This window comes from Anarhichas minor, unplaced genomic scaffold (assembly GCF_050575085.1).
Source record: "Anarhichas minor isolate MPS153535 unplaced genomic scaffold, ASM5057508v1 ptg000178l, whole genome shotgun sequence".
Taxonomy (NCBI): Eukaryota; Metazoa; Chordata; class Actinopteri; order Perciformes; family Anarhichadidae; genus Anarhichas; species Anarhichas minor.
Genome location: NW_027466624.1, coordinates 1 through 12,500, shown reverse-complemented (window position 1 = coordinate 12,500; position 12,500 = coordinate 1).

Here is a 12,500-nt window from a genome sequence, read left to right as displayed (position 1 = left end):
CGCCAGAAGCGCTGGACCCTTCAGCGCTTCGCTCCTATCCCCTACTACGGCTGTAGCATAGGGGGACCGCCAGAAGCGCTGGACCCTTCAGCGCTTCGCTCATATCCCCTACTACGGCTGTAGCATAGGGGGACCGCCAGAAGCGCTGGACCCTTCAGCGCTTCGCTCATATCCCCTACTACGGCTGTAGCATAGGGGGACCGCCAGAAGCGCTGGACCCTTCAGCGCTTCGCTCATATCCCCTACTACGGCTGTAGCATAGGGGGACCGCCAGAAGCGCTGGACCCTTCAGCGCTTCGCTCATATCCCCTACTACGGCTGTAGCATAGGGGGACCGCCAGAAGCGCTGGACCCTTCAGCGCTTCGCTCCTATCCCCTACTACGGCTGTAGCATAGGGGGACCGCCAGAAGCGCTGGACCCTTCAGCGCTTCGCTCATATCCCCTACTACGGCTGTAGCATAGGGGAACCGCCAGAAGCGCTGGACCCTTCAGCGCTTCGCTCATATCCCCTACTACGGCTGTAGCATAGGGGGACCGCCAGAAGCGCTGGACCCTTCAGCGCTTCGCTCATATCCCCTACTACGGCTGTAGCATAGGGGGACCGCCAGAAGCGCTGGACCCTTCAGCGCTTCGCTCATATCCCCTACTACGGCTGTAGCATAGGGGAACCGCCAGAAGCGCTGGACCCTTCAGCGCTTCGTCCCTACTACGGCTGTAACATAGGGGAACCGCCAGAAGCGCTGGACCCTTCAGCGCTTCGCTCATATCCCCTACTACGGCTGTAGCATAGGGGGACCGCCAGAAGCGCTGGACCCTTCAGCGCTTCGCTCATATCCCCTACTACGGCTGTAGCATAGGGGAACCGCCAGAAGCGCTGGACCCTTCAGCGCTTCGTCCCTACTACGGCTGTAACATAGGGGAACCGCCAGAAGCGCTGGACCCTTCAGCGCTTCGCTCATATCCCCTACTACGGCTGTAGCATAGGGGAACCGCCAGAAGCGCTGGACCCTTCAGCGCTTCGCTCCTATCCCCTAGTATACACTGGGTAGTCTGTTCCTATCATTGTGTGCAAGGTGGCTTGGTTACCCCCTACCAAAATGGGTCACAGCCGTAATAGGCGAAGTACAGAAGCGCTGGAACCTTCAGCGCTTCGCCCCTATCACGGCTTTAAAACCCGAGCGAAAAACTCTATGTCCTTAAACGAAATACCCGTTTTGCGCGGTCCATATCTCCGCGAAAACACAACGCACAGCCGGGACACTCATATCTAATTGTAGTCCAAGTCCCCCTCTACAAACACATCAGAGTGGATCCTGGATGCGACCTCCACAGCCGAGGCACGAGTCGGTCAAAGTAGGTCGCAGGGACCATATTACGCGCGCCATATCTACCCGGAAATAGAACGCACAGCGGGGATACTCATGCCCAGTTGTCGAGCTGGAAGTCCTCTAACCACCCATATAAGATGAATAATAAACGGATACACACAGCCGATGCAGCGCGTGTTTGAAAACCGCCGATCGATCTTCATACTCTGACAAAATCACAGCGAAAAATCCTTAAACCAAATACCCGTTTTGCGCGGTCCATATCTCCGCGAAAACACAACGCACAGCCGGGAACCTCATATCTAATTGTAGTCCAAGTCCACTTCTACAAACCTATCCGAGTGGATCCTGGATGCGAGGTCCACAGCCGAGGCACCACGCGGTCAAAGTAGGTCGCAGGGGCCCTATTACGCGCGCCATATCTACCCGGAAATGGAACGCACAGCGGGGATTCTTATTTTGAATACACGGTCGCGACGTCCTCTAACTACCCATATAAGCAGAATAATAAACGGGTATCCACAGCCGAGGCAGCACGTATTTGAAAACCGCCGACCGATCTTCATACTCTGACAAAATCACAGCGATAGCGCCAATACTCTGTTTCCTTAAACCAAATCGCCGTCTTGCGCGGTCCATATCCCCGCGAATACACAACGCACAGCCGGGACACCTATGCCGACCTGTAGCCACCGTCAACCTCTAAAGACATGTGGAGGGTGATCCACAATCGGACACTCACAGCCGAGGCACGACGCGGTCAAAGTAGGTCGCAGGGACCATATTACGCGCGCCATATCTACCCGGAAATAGAACGCACAGCGGGGATACTCATGCCCAGTTGTCGAGCTGGAAGTCCTCTAACCACCCATATAAGATGAATAATAAACGGATACACACAGCCGATGCAGCGCGTGTTTGAAAACCGCCGATCGATCTTCATACTCTGACAAAATCACAGCGAAAAATCCTTAAACCAAATACCCGTTTTGCGCGGTCCATATCTCCGCGAAAACACAACGCACAGCCGGGAACCTCATATCTAATTGTAGTCCAAGTCCACTTCTACAAACCTCACCGAGTGGATCCTGGATGCGAGGTCCACAGCCGAGGCACCACGCGGTCAAAGTAGGTCGCAGGGGCCCTATTACGCGCGCCATATCTACCCGGAAATGGAACGCACAGCGGGGATTCTTATTTTGAATACACGGTCGCGACGTCCTCTAACTACCCATATAAGCAGAATAATAAACGGGTATCCACAGCCGAGGCAGCACGTATTTGAAAACCGCCGACCGATCTTCATACTCTGACAAAATCACAGCGATAGCGCCAATACTCTGTTTCCTTAAACCAAATCGCCGTCTTGCGCGGTCCATATCCCCGCGAATACACAACGCACAGCCGGGACACCTATGCCGACCTGTAGCCACCGTCAACCTCTAAAGACATGTGGAGGGTGATCCACAATCGGACACTCACAGCCGAGGCACGACGCGGTCAAAGTAGGTCGCAGGGACCATATTACGCGCGCCATATCTACCCGGAAATAGAACGCACAGCGGGGATACTCATGCCCAGTTGTCAAGCTGGAAGTCCTCTAACCACCCATATAAGATGAATAATAAACGGATACACACAGCCGATGCAGCGCGTGTTTGAAAACCGCCGATCGATCTTCATACTCTGACAAAATCACAGCGAAAAATCCTTAAACCAAATACCCGTTTTGCGCGGTCCATATCTCCGCGAAAACACAACGCACAGCCGGGAACCTCATATCTAATTGTAGTCCAAGTCCACTTCTACAAACCTATCCGAGTGGATCCTGGATGCGAGGTCCACAGCCGAGGCACCACGCGGTCAAAGTAGGTCGCAGGGGCCCTATTACGCGCGCCATATCTACCCGGAAATGGAACGCACAGCGGGGATTCTTATTTTGAATACACGGTCGCGACGTCCTCTAACTACCCATATAAGCAGAATAATAAACGGGTATCCATAGCCGAGGCAGCACGTATTTGAAAACCGCCGACCGATCTTCATACTCTGACAAAATCACAGCGATAGCGCCAATACTCTGTTTCCTTAAACCAAATCGCCGTCTTGCGCGGTCCATATCCCCGCGAATACACAACGCACAGCCGGGACACCTATGCCGACCTGTAGCCACCGTCAACCTCTAAAGACATGTGGAGGGTGATCCACAATCGGACACTCACAGCCGAGGCACGACGCGGTCAAAGTAGGTCGCAGGGACCATATTACGCGCGCCATATCTACCCGGAAATAGAACGCACAGCGGGGATACTCATGCCCAGTTGTCAAGCTGGAAGTCCTCTAACCACCCATATAAGATGAATAATAAACGGATACACACAGCCGATGCAGCGCGTGTTTGAAAACCGCCGATCGATCTTCATACTCTGACAAAATCACAGCGAAAAATCCTTAAACCAAATACCCGTTTTGCGCGGTCCATATCTCCGCGAAAACACAACGCACAGCCGGGAACCTCATATCTAATTGTAGTCCAAGTCCACTTCTACAAACCTATCCGAGTGGATCCTGGATGCGAGGTCCACAGCCGAGGCACCACGCGGTCAAAGTAGGTCGCAGGGGCCCTATTACGCGCGCCATATCTACCCGGAAATGGAACGCACAGCGGGGATTCTTATTTTGAATACACGGTCGCGACGTCCTCTAACTACCCATATAAGCAGAATAATAAACGGGTATCCACAGCCGAGGCAGCACGTATTTGAAAACCGCCGACCGATCTTCATACTCTGACAAAATCACAGCGATAGCGCCAATACTCTGTTTCCTTAAACCAAATCGCCGTCTTGCGCGGTCCATATCCCCGCGAATACACAACGCACAGCCGGGACACCTATGCCGACCTGTAGCCACCGTCAACCTCTAAAGACATGTGGAGGGTGATCCACAATCGGACACTCACAGCCGAGGCACGACGCGGTCAAAGTAGGTCGCAGGGACCATATTACGCGCGCCATATCTACCCGGAAATAGAACGCACAGCGGGGATACTCATGCCCAGTTGTCGAGCTGGAAGTCCTCTAACCACCCATATAAGATGAATAATAAACGGATACACACAGCCGATGCAGCGCGTGTTTGAAAACCGCCGATCGATCTTCATACTCTGACAAAATCACAGCGAAAAATCCTTAAACCAAATACCCGTTTTGCGCGGTCCATATCTCCGCGAAAACACAACGCACAGCCGGGAACCTCATATCTAATTGTAGTCCAAGTCCACTTCTACAAACCTATCCGAGTGGATCCTGGATGCGAGGTCCACAGCCGAGGCACCACGCGGTCAAAGTAGGTCGCAGGGGCCCTATTACGCGCGCCATATCTACCCGGAAATGGAACGCACAGCGGGGATTCTTATTTTGAATACACGGTCGCGACGTCCTCTAACTACCCATATAAGCAGAATAATAAACGGGTATCCACAGCCGAGGCAGCACGTATTTGAAAACCGCCGACCGATCTTCATACTCTGACAAAATCACAGCGATAGCGCCAATACTCTGTTTCCTTAAACCAAATCGCCGTCTTGCGCGGTCCATATCCCCGCGAATACACAACGCACAGCCGGGACACCTATGCCGACCTGTAGCCACCGTCAACCTCTAAAGACATGTGGAGGGTGATCCACAATCGGACACTCACAGCCGAGGCACGACGCGGTCAAAGTAGGTCGCAGGGACCATATTACGCGCGCCATATCTACCCGGAAATAGAACGCACAGCGGGGATACTCATGCCCAGTTGTCGAGCTGGAAGTCCTCTAACCACCCATATAAGATGAATAATAAACGGATACACACAGCCGATGCAGCGCGTGTTTGAAAACCGCCGATCGATCTTCATACTCTGACAAAATCACAGCGAAAAATCCTTAAACCAAATACCCGTTTTGCGCGGTCCATATCTCCGCGAAAACACAACGCACAGCCGGGAACCTCATATCTAATTGTAGTCCAAGTCCACTTCTACAAACCTCACCGAGTGGATCCTGGATGCGAGGTCCACAGCCGAGGCACCACGCGGTCAAAGTAGGTCGCAGGGGCCCTATTACGCGCGCCATATCTACCCGGAAATGGAACGCACAGCGGGGATTCTTATTTTGAATACACGGTCGCGACGTCCTCTAACTACCCATATAAGCAGAATAATAAACGGGTATCCACAGCCGAGGCAGCACGTATTTGAAAACCGCCCGACCGATCTTCATACTCTGACAAAATCACAGCGATAGCGCCAATACTCTGTTTCCTTAAACCAAATCGCCGTCTTGCGCGGTCCATATCCCCGCGAATACACAACGCACAGCCGGGACACCTATGCCGACCTGTAGCCACCGTCAACCTCTAAAGACATGTGGAGGGTGATCCACAATCGGACACTCACAGCCGAGGCACGACGCGGTCAAAGTAGGTCGCAGGGACCATATTACGCGCGCCATATCTACCCGGAAATAGAACGCACAGCGGGGATACTCATGCCCAGTTGTCAAGCTGGAAGTCCTCTAACCACCCATATAAGATGAATAATAAACGGATACACACAGCCGATGCAGCGCGTGTTTGAAAACCGCCGATCGATCTTCATACTCTGACAAAATCACAGCGAAAAATCCTTAAACCAAAATACCCGTTTTGCGCGGTCCATATCTCCGCGAAAACACAACGCACAGCCGGGAACCTCATATCTAATTGTAGTCCAAGTCCACTTCTACAAACCTATCCGAGTGGATCCTGGATGCGAGGTCCACAGCCGAGGCACCACGCGGTCAAAGTAGGTCGCAGGGGCCCTATTACGCGCGCCATATCTACCCGGAAATGGAACGCACAGCGGGGATTCTTATTTTGAATACACGGTCGCGACGTCCTCTAACTACCCATATAAGCAGAATAATAAACGGGTATCCCATAGCCGAGGCAGCACGTATTTGAAAACCGCCGACCGATCTTCATACTCTGACAAAATCACAGCGATAGCGCCAATACTCTGTTTCCTTAAACCAAATCGCCGTCTTGCGCGGTCCATATCCCCGCGAATACACAACGCACAGCCGGGACACCTATGCCGACCTGTAGCCACCGTCAACCTCTAAAGACATGTGGAGGGTGATCCCACAATCGGACACTCACAGCCGAGGCACGACGCGGTCAAAGTAGGTCGCAGGGGACCATATTACGCGCGCCATATCTACCCGGAAATAGAACGCACAGCGGGGATACTCATGCCCAGTTGTCAAGCTGGAAGTCCTCTAACCACCCATATAAGATGAATAATAAACGGATACACACAGCCGATGCAGCGCGTGTTTGAAAACCGCCGATCGATCTTCATACTCTGACAAAATCACAGCGAAAAATCCTTAAACCAAATACCCGTTTTGCGCGGTTCCATATCTCCGCGAAAACACAACGCACAGCCGGGAACCTCATATCTAATTGTAGTCCAAGTCCACTTCTACAAACCTATCCGAGTGGATCCTGGATGCGAGGTCCACAGCCGAGGCACCACGCGGTCAAAGTAGGTCGCAGGGGGCCCTATTACGCGCGCCATATCTACCCCGGAAATGGAACGCACAGCGGGGATTCTTATTTTGAATACACGGTCGCGACGTCCTCTAACTACCCATATAAGCAGAATAATAAACGGGTATCCACAGCCGAGGCAGCACGTATTTGAAAACCGCCGACCGATCTTCATACTCTGACAAAATCACAGCGATAGCGCCAATACTCTGTTTCCTTAAACCAAATCGCCGTCTTGCGCGGTCCATATCCCCGCGAATACACAACGCACAGCCGGGACACCTATGCCGACCTGTAGCCACCGTCAACCTCTAAAGACATGTGGAGGGTGATCCACAATCGGACACTCACAGCCGAGGCACGACGCGGTCAAAGTAGGTCGCAGGGACCATATTACGCGCGCCATATCTACCCGGAAATAGAACGCACAGCGGGGATACTCATGCCCAGTTGTCGAGCTGGAAGTCCTACCACCCATATAAGATGAATAATAAACGGATACACACAGCCGATGCAGCGCGTGTTTGAAAACCGCCGATCGATCTTCATACTCTGACAAAATCACAGCGAAAAATCCTTAAACCAAATACCCGTTTTGCGCGGTCCATATCTCCGCGAAAACACAACGCACAGCCGGGAACCTCATATCTAATTGTAGTCCAAGTCCACTTCTACAAACCTATCCGAGTGGATCCTGGATGCGAGGTCCACAGCCGAGGCACCACGCGGTCAAAGTAGGTCGCAGGGGCCCTATTACGCGCGCCATATCTACCCGGAAATGGAACGCACAGCGGGGATTCTTATTTTGAATACACGGTCGCGACGTCCTCTAACTACCCATATAAGCAGAATAATAAACGGGTATCCACAGCCGAGGCAGCACGTATTTGAAAACCGCCGACCGATCTTCATACTCTGACAAAATCACAGCGATAGCGCCAATACTCTGTTTCCTTAAACCAAATCGCCGTCTTGCGCGGTCCATATCCCCGCGAATACACAACGCACAGCCGGGACACCTATGCCGACCTGTAGCCACCGTCAACCTCTAAAGACATGTGGAGGGTGATCCACAATCGGACACTCACAGCCGAGGCACGACGCGGTCAAAGTAGGTCGCAGGGACCATATTACGCGCGCCATATCTACCCGGAAATAGAACGCACAGCGGGGATACTCATGCCCAGTTGTCGAGCTGGAAGTCCTCTAACCACCCATATAAGATGAATAATAAACGGATACACACAGCCGATGCAGCGCGTGTTTGAAAACCGCCGATCGATCTTCATACTCTGACAAAATCACAGCGAAAAATCCTTAAACCAAATACCCGTTTTGCGCGGTCCATATCTCCGCGAAAACACAACGCACAGCCGGGAACCTCATATCTAATTGTAGTCCAAGTCCACTTCTACAAACCTATCCGAGTGGATCCTGGATGCGAGGTCCACAGCCGAGGCACCACGCGGTCAAAGTAGGTCGCAGGGGCCCTATTACGCGCGCCATATCTACCCGGAAATGGAACGCACAGCGGGGATTCTTATTTTGAATACACGGTCGCGACGTCCTCTAACTACCCATATAAGCAGAATAATAAACGGGTATCCACAGCCGAGGCAGCACGTATTTGAAAACCGCCGACCGATCTTCATACTCTGACAAAATCACAGCGATAGCGCCAATACTCTGTTTCCTTAAACCAAATCGCCGTCTTGCGCGGTCCATATCCCCGCGAATACACAACGCACAGCCGGGACACCTATGCCGACCTGTAGCCACCGTCAACCTCTAAAGACATGTGGAGGGTGATCCACAATCGGACACTCACAGCCGAGGCACGACGCGGTCAAAGTAGGTCGCAGGGACCATATTACGCGCGCCATATCTACCCGGAAATAGAACGCACAGCGGGGATACTCATGCCCAGTTGTCAAGCTGGAAGTCCTCTAACCACCCATATAAGATGAATAATAAACGGATACACACAGCCGATGCAGCGCGTGTTTGAAAACCGCCGATCGATCTTCATACTCTGACAAAATCACAGCGAAAAATCCTTAAACCAAATACCCGTTTTGCGCGGTCCATATCTCCGCGAAAACACAACGCACAGCCGGGAACCTCATATCTAATTGTAGTCCAAGTCCACTTCTACAAACCTATCCGAGTGGATCCTGGATGCGAGGTCCACAGCCGAGGCACCACGCGGTCAAAGTAGGTCGCAGGGGCCCTATTACGCGCGCCATATCTACCCGGAAATGGAACGCACAGCGGGGATTCTTATTTTGAATACACGGTCGCGACGTCCTCTAACTACCCATATAAGCAGAATAATAAACGGGTATCCACAGCCGAGGCAGCACGTATTTGAAAACCGCCGACCGATCTTCATACTCTGACAAAATCACAGCGATAGCGCCAATACTCTGTTTCCTTAAACCAAATCGCCGTCTTGCGCGGTCCATATCCCCGCGAATACACAACGCACAGCCGGGACACCTATGCCGACCTGTAGCCACCGTCAACCTCTAAAGACATGTGGAGGGTGATCCACAATCGGACACTCACAGCCGAGGCACGACGCGGTCAAAGTAGGTCGCAGGGACCATATTACGCGCGCCATATCTACCCGGAAATAGAACGCACAGCGGGGATACTCATGCCCAGTTGTCGAGCTGGAAGTCCTCTAACCACCCATATAAGATGAATAATAAACGGATACACACAGCCGATGCAGCGCGTGTTTGAAAACCGCCGATCGATCTTCATACTCTGACAAAATCACAGCGAAAAATCCTTAAACCAAATACCCGTTTTGCGCGGTCCATATCTCCGCGAAAACACAACGCACAGCCGGGAACCTCATATCTAATTGTAGTCCAAGTCCACTTCTACAAACCTATCCGAGTGGATCCTGGATGCGAGGTCCACAGCCGAGGCACCACGCGGTCAAAGTAGGTCGCAGGGGCCCTATTACGCGCGCCATATCTACCCGGAAATGGAACGCACAGCGGGGATTCTTATTTTGAATACACGGTCGCGACGTCCTCTAACTACCCATATAAGCAGAATAATAAACGGGTATCCACAGCCGAGGCAGCACGTATTTGAAAACCGCCGACCGATCTTCATACTCTGACAAAATCACAGCGATAGCGCCAATACTCTGTTTCCTTAAACCAAATCGCCGTCTTGCGCGGTCCATATCCCCGCGAATACACAACGCACAGCCGGGACACCTATGCCGACCTGTAGCCACCGTCAACCTCTAAAGACATGTGGAGGGTGATCCACAATCGGACACTCACAGCCGAGGCACGACGCGGTCAAAGTAGGTCGCAGGGACCATATTACGCGCGCCATATCTACCCGGAAATAGAACGCACAGCGGGGATACTCATGCCCAGTTGTCGAGCTGGAAGTCCTCTAACCACCCATATAAGATGAATAATAAACGGATACACACAGCCGATGCAGCGCGTGTTTGAAAACCGCCGATCGATCTTCATACTCTGACAAAATCACAGCGAAAAATCCTTAAACCAAATACCCGTTTTGCGCGGTCCATATCTCCGCGAAAACACAACGCACAGCCGGGAACCTCATATCTAATTGTAGTCCAAGTCCACTTCTACAAACCTATCCGAGTGGATCCTGGATGCGAGGTCCACAGCCGAGGCACCACGCGGTCAAAGTAGGTCGCAGGGGCCCTATTACGCGCGCCATATCTACCCGGAAATGGAACGCACAGCGGGGATTCTTATTTTGAATACACGGTCGCGACGTCCTCTAACTACCCATATAAGCAGAATAATAAACGGGTATCCACAGCCGAGGCAGCACGTATTTGAAAACCGCCGACCGATCTTCATACTCTGACAAAATCACAGCGATAGCGCCAATACTCTGTTTCCTTAAACCAAATCGCCGTCTTGCGCGGTCCATATCCCCGCGAATACACAACGCACAGCCGGGGACACCTATGCCGACCTGTAGCCACCGTCAACCTCTAAAGACATGTGGAGGGTGATCCACAATCGGACACTCACAGCCGAGGCACGACGCGGTCAAAGTAGGTCGCAGGGACCATATTACGCGCGCCATATCTACCCGGAAATAGAACGCACAGCGGGGATACTCATGCCCAGTTGTCGAGCTGGAAGTCCTCTAACCACCCATATAAGATGAATAATAAACGGATACACACAGCCGATGCAGCGCGTGTTTGAAAACCGCCGATCGATCTTCATACTCTGACAAAATCACAGCGAAAAATCCTTAAACCAAATACCCGTTTTGCGCGGTCCATATCTCCGCGAAAACACAACGCACAGCCGGGAACCTCATATCTAATTGTAGTCCAAGTCCACTTCTACAAACCTCACCGAGTGGATCCTGGATGCGAGGTCCACAGCCGAGGCACCACGCGGTCAAAGTAGGTCGCAGGGGCCCTATTACGCGCGCCATATCTACCCGGAAATGGAACGCACAGCGGGGATTCTTATTTTGAATACACGGTCGCGACGTCCTCTAACTACCCCATATAAGCAGAATAATAAACGGGTATCCACAGCCGAGGCAGCACGTATTTGAAAACCGCCGACCGATCTTCATACTCTGACAAAATCACAGCGATAGCGCCAATACTCTGTTTCCTTAAACCAAATCGCCGTCTTGCGCGGTCCATATCCCCGCGAATACACAACGCACAGCCGGGACACCTATGCCGACCTGTAGCCACCGTCAACCTCTAAAGACATGTGGAGGGTGATCCACAATCGGACACTCACAGCCGAGGCACGACGCGGTCAAAGTAGGTCGCAGGGACCATATTACGCGCGCCATATCTACCCGGAAATAGAACGCACAGCGGGGATACTCATGCCCAGTTGTCAAGCTGGAAGTCCTCTAACCACCCATATAAGATGAATAATAAACGGATACACACAGCCGATGCAGCGCGTGTTTGAAAACCGCCGATCGATCTTCATACTCTGACAAAATCACAGCGAAAAATCCTTAAACCAAATACCCGTTTTGCGCGGTCCATATCTCCGCGAAAACACAACGCACAGCCGGGAACCTCATATCTAATTGTAGTCCAAGTCCACTTCTACAAACCTATCCGAGTGGATCCTGGATGCGAGGTCCACAGCCGAGGCACCACGCGGTCAAAGTAGGTCGCAGGGGCCCTATTACGCGCGCCATATCTACCCGGAAATGGAACGCACAGCGGGGATTCTTATTTTGAATACACGGTCGCGACGTCCTCTAACTACCCATATAAGCAGAATAATAAACGGGTATCCATAGCCGAGGCAGCACGTATTTGAAAACCGCCGACCGATCTTCATACTCTGACAAAATCACAGCGATAGCGCCAATACTCTGTTTCCTTAAACCAAATCGCCGTCTTGCGCGGTCCATATCCCCGCGAATACACAACGCACAGCCGGGACACCTATGCCGACCTGTAGCCACCGTCAACCTCTAAAGACATGTGGAGGGTGATCCACAATCGGACACTCACAGCCGAGGCACGACGCGGTCAAAGTAGGTCGCAGGGACCATATTACGCGCGCCATATCTACC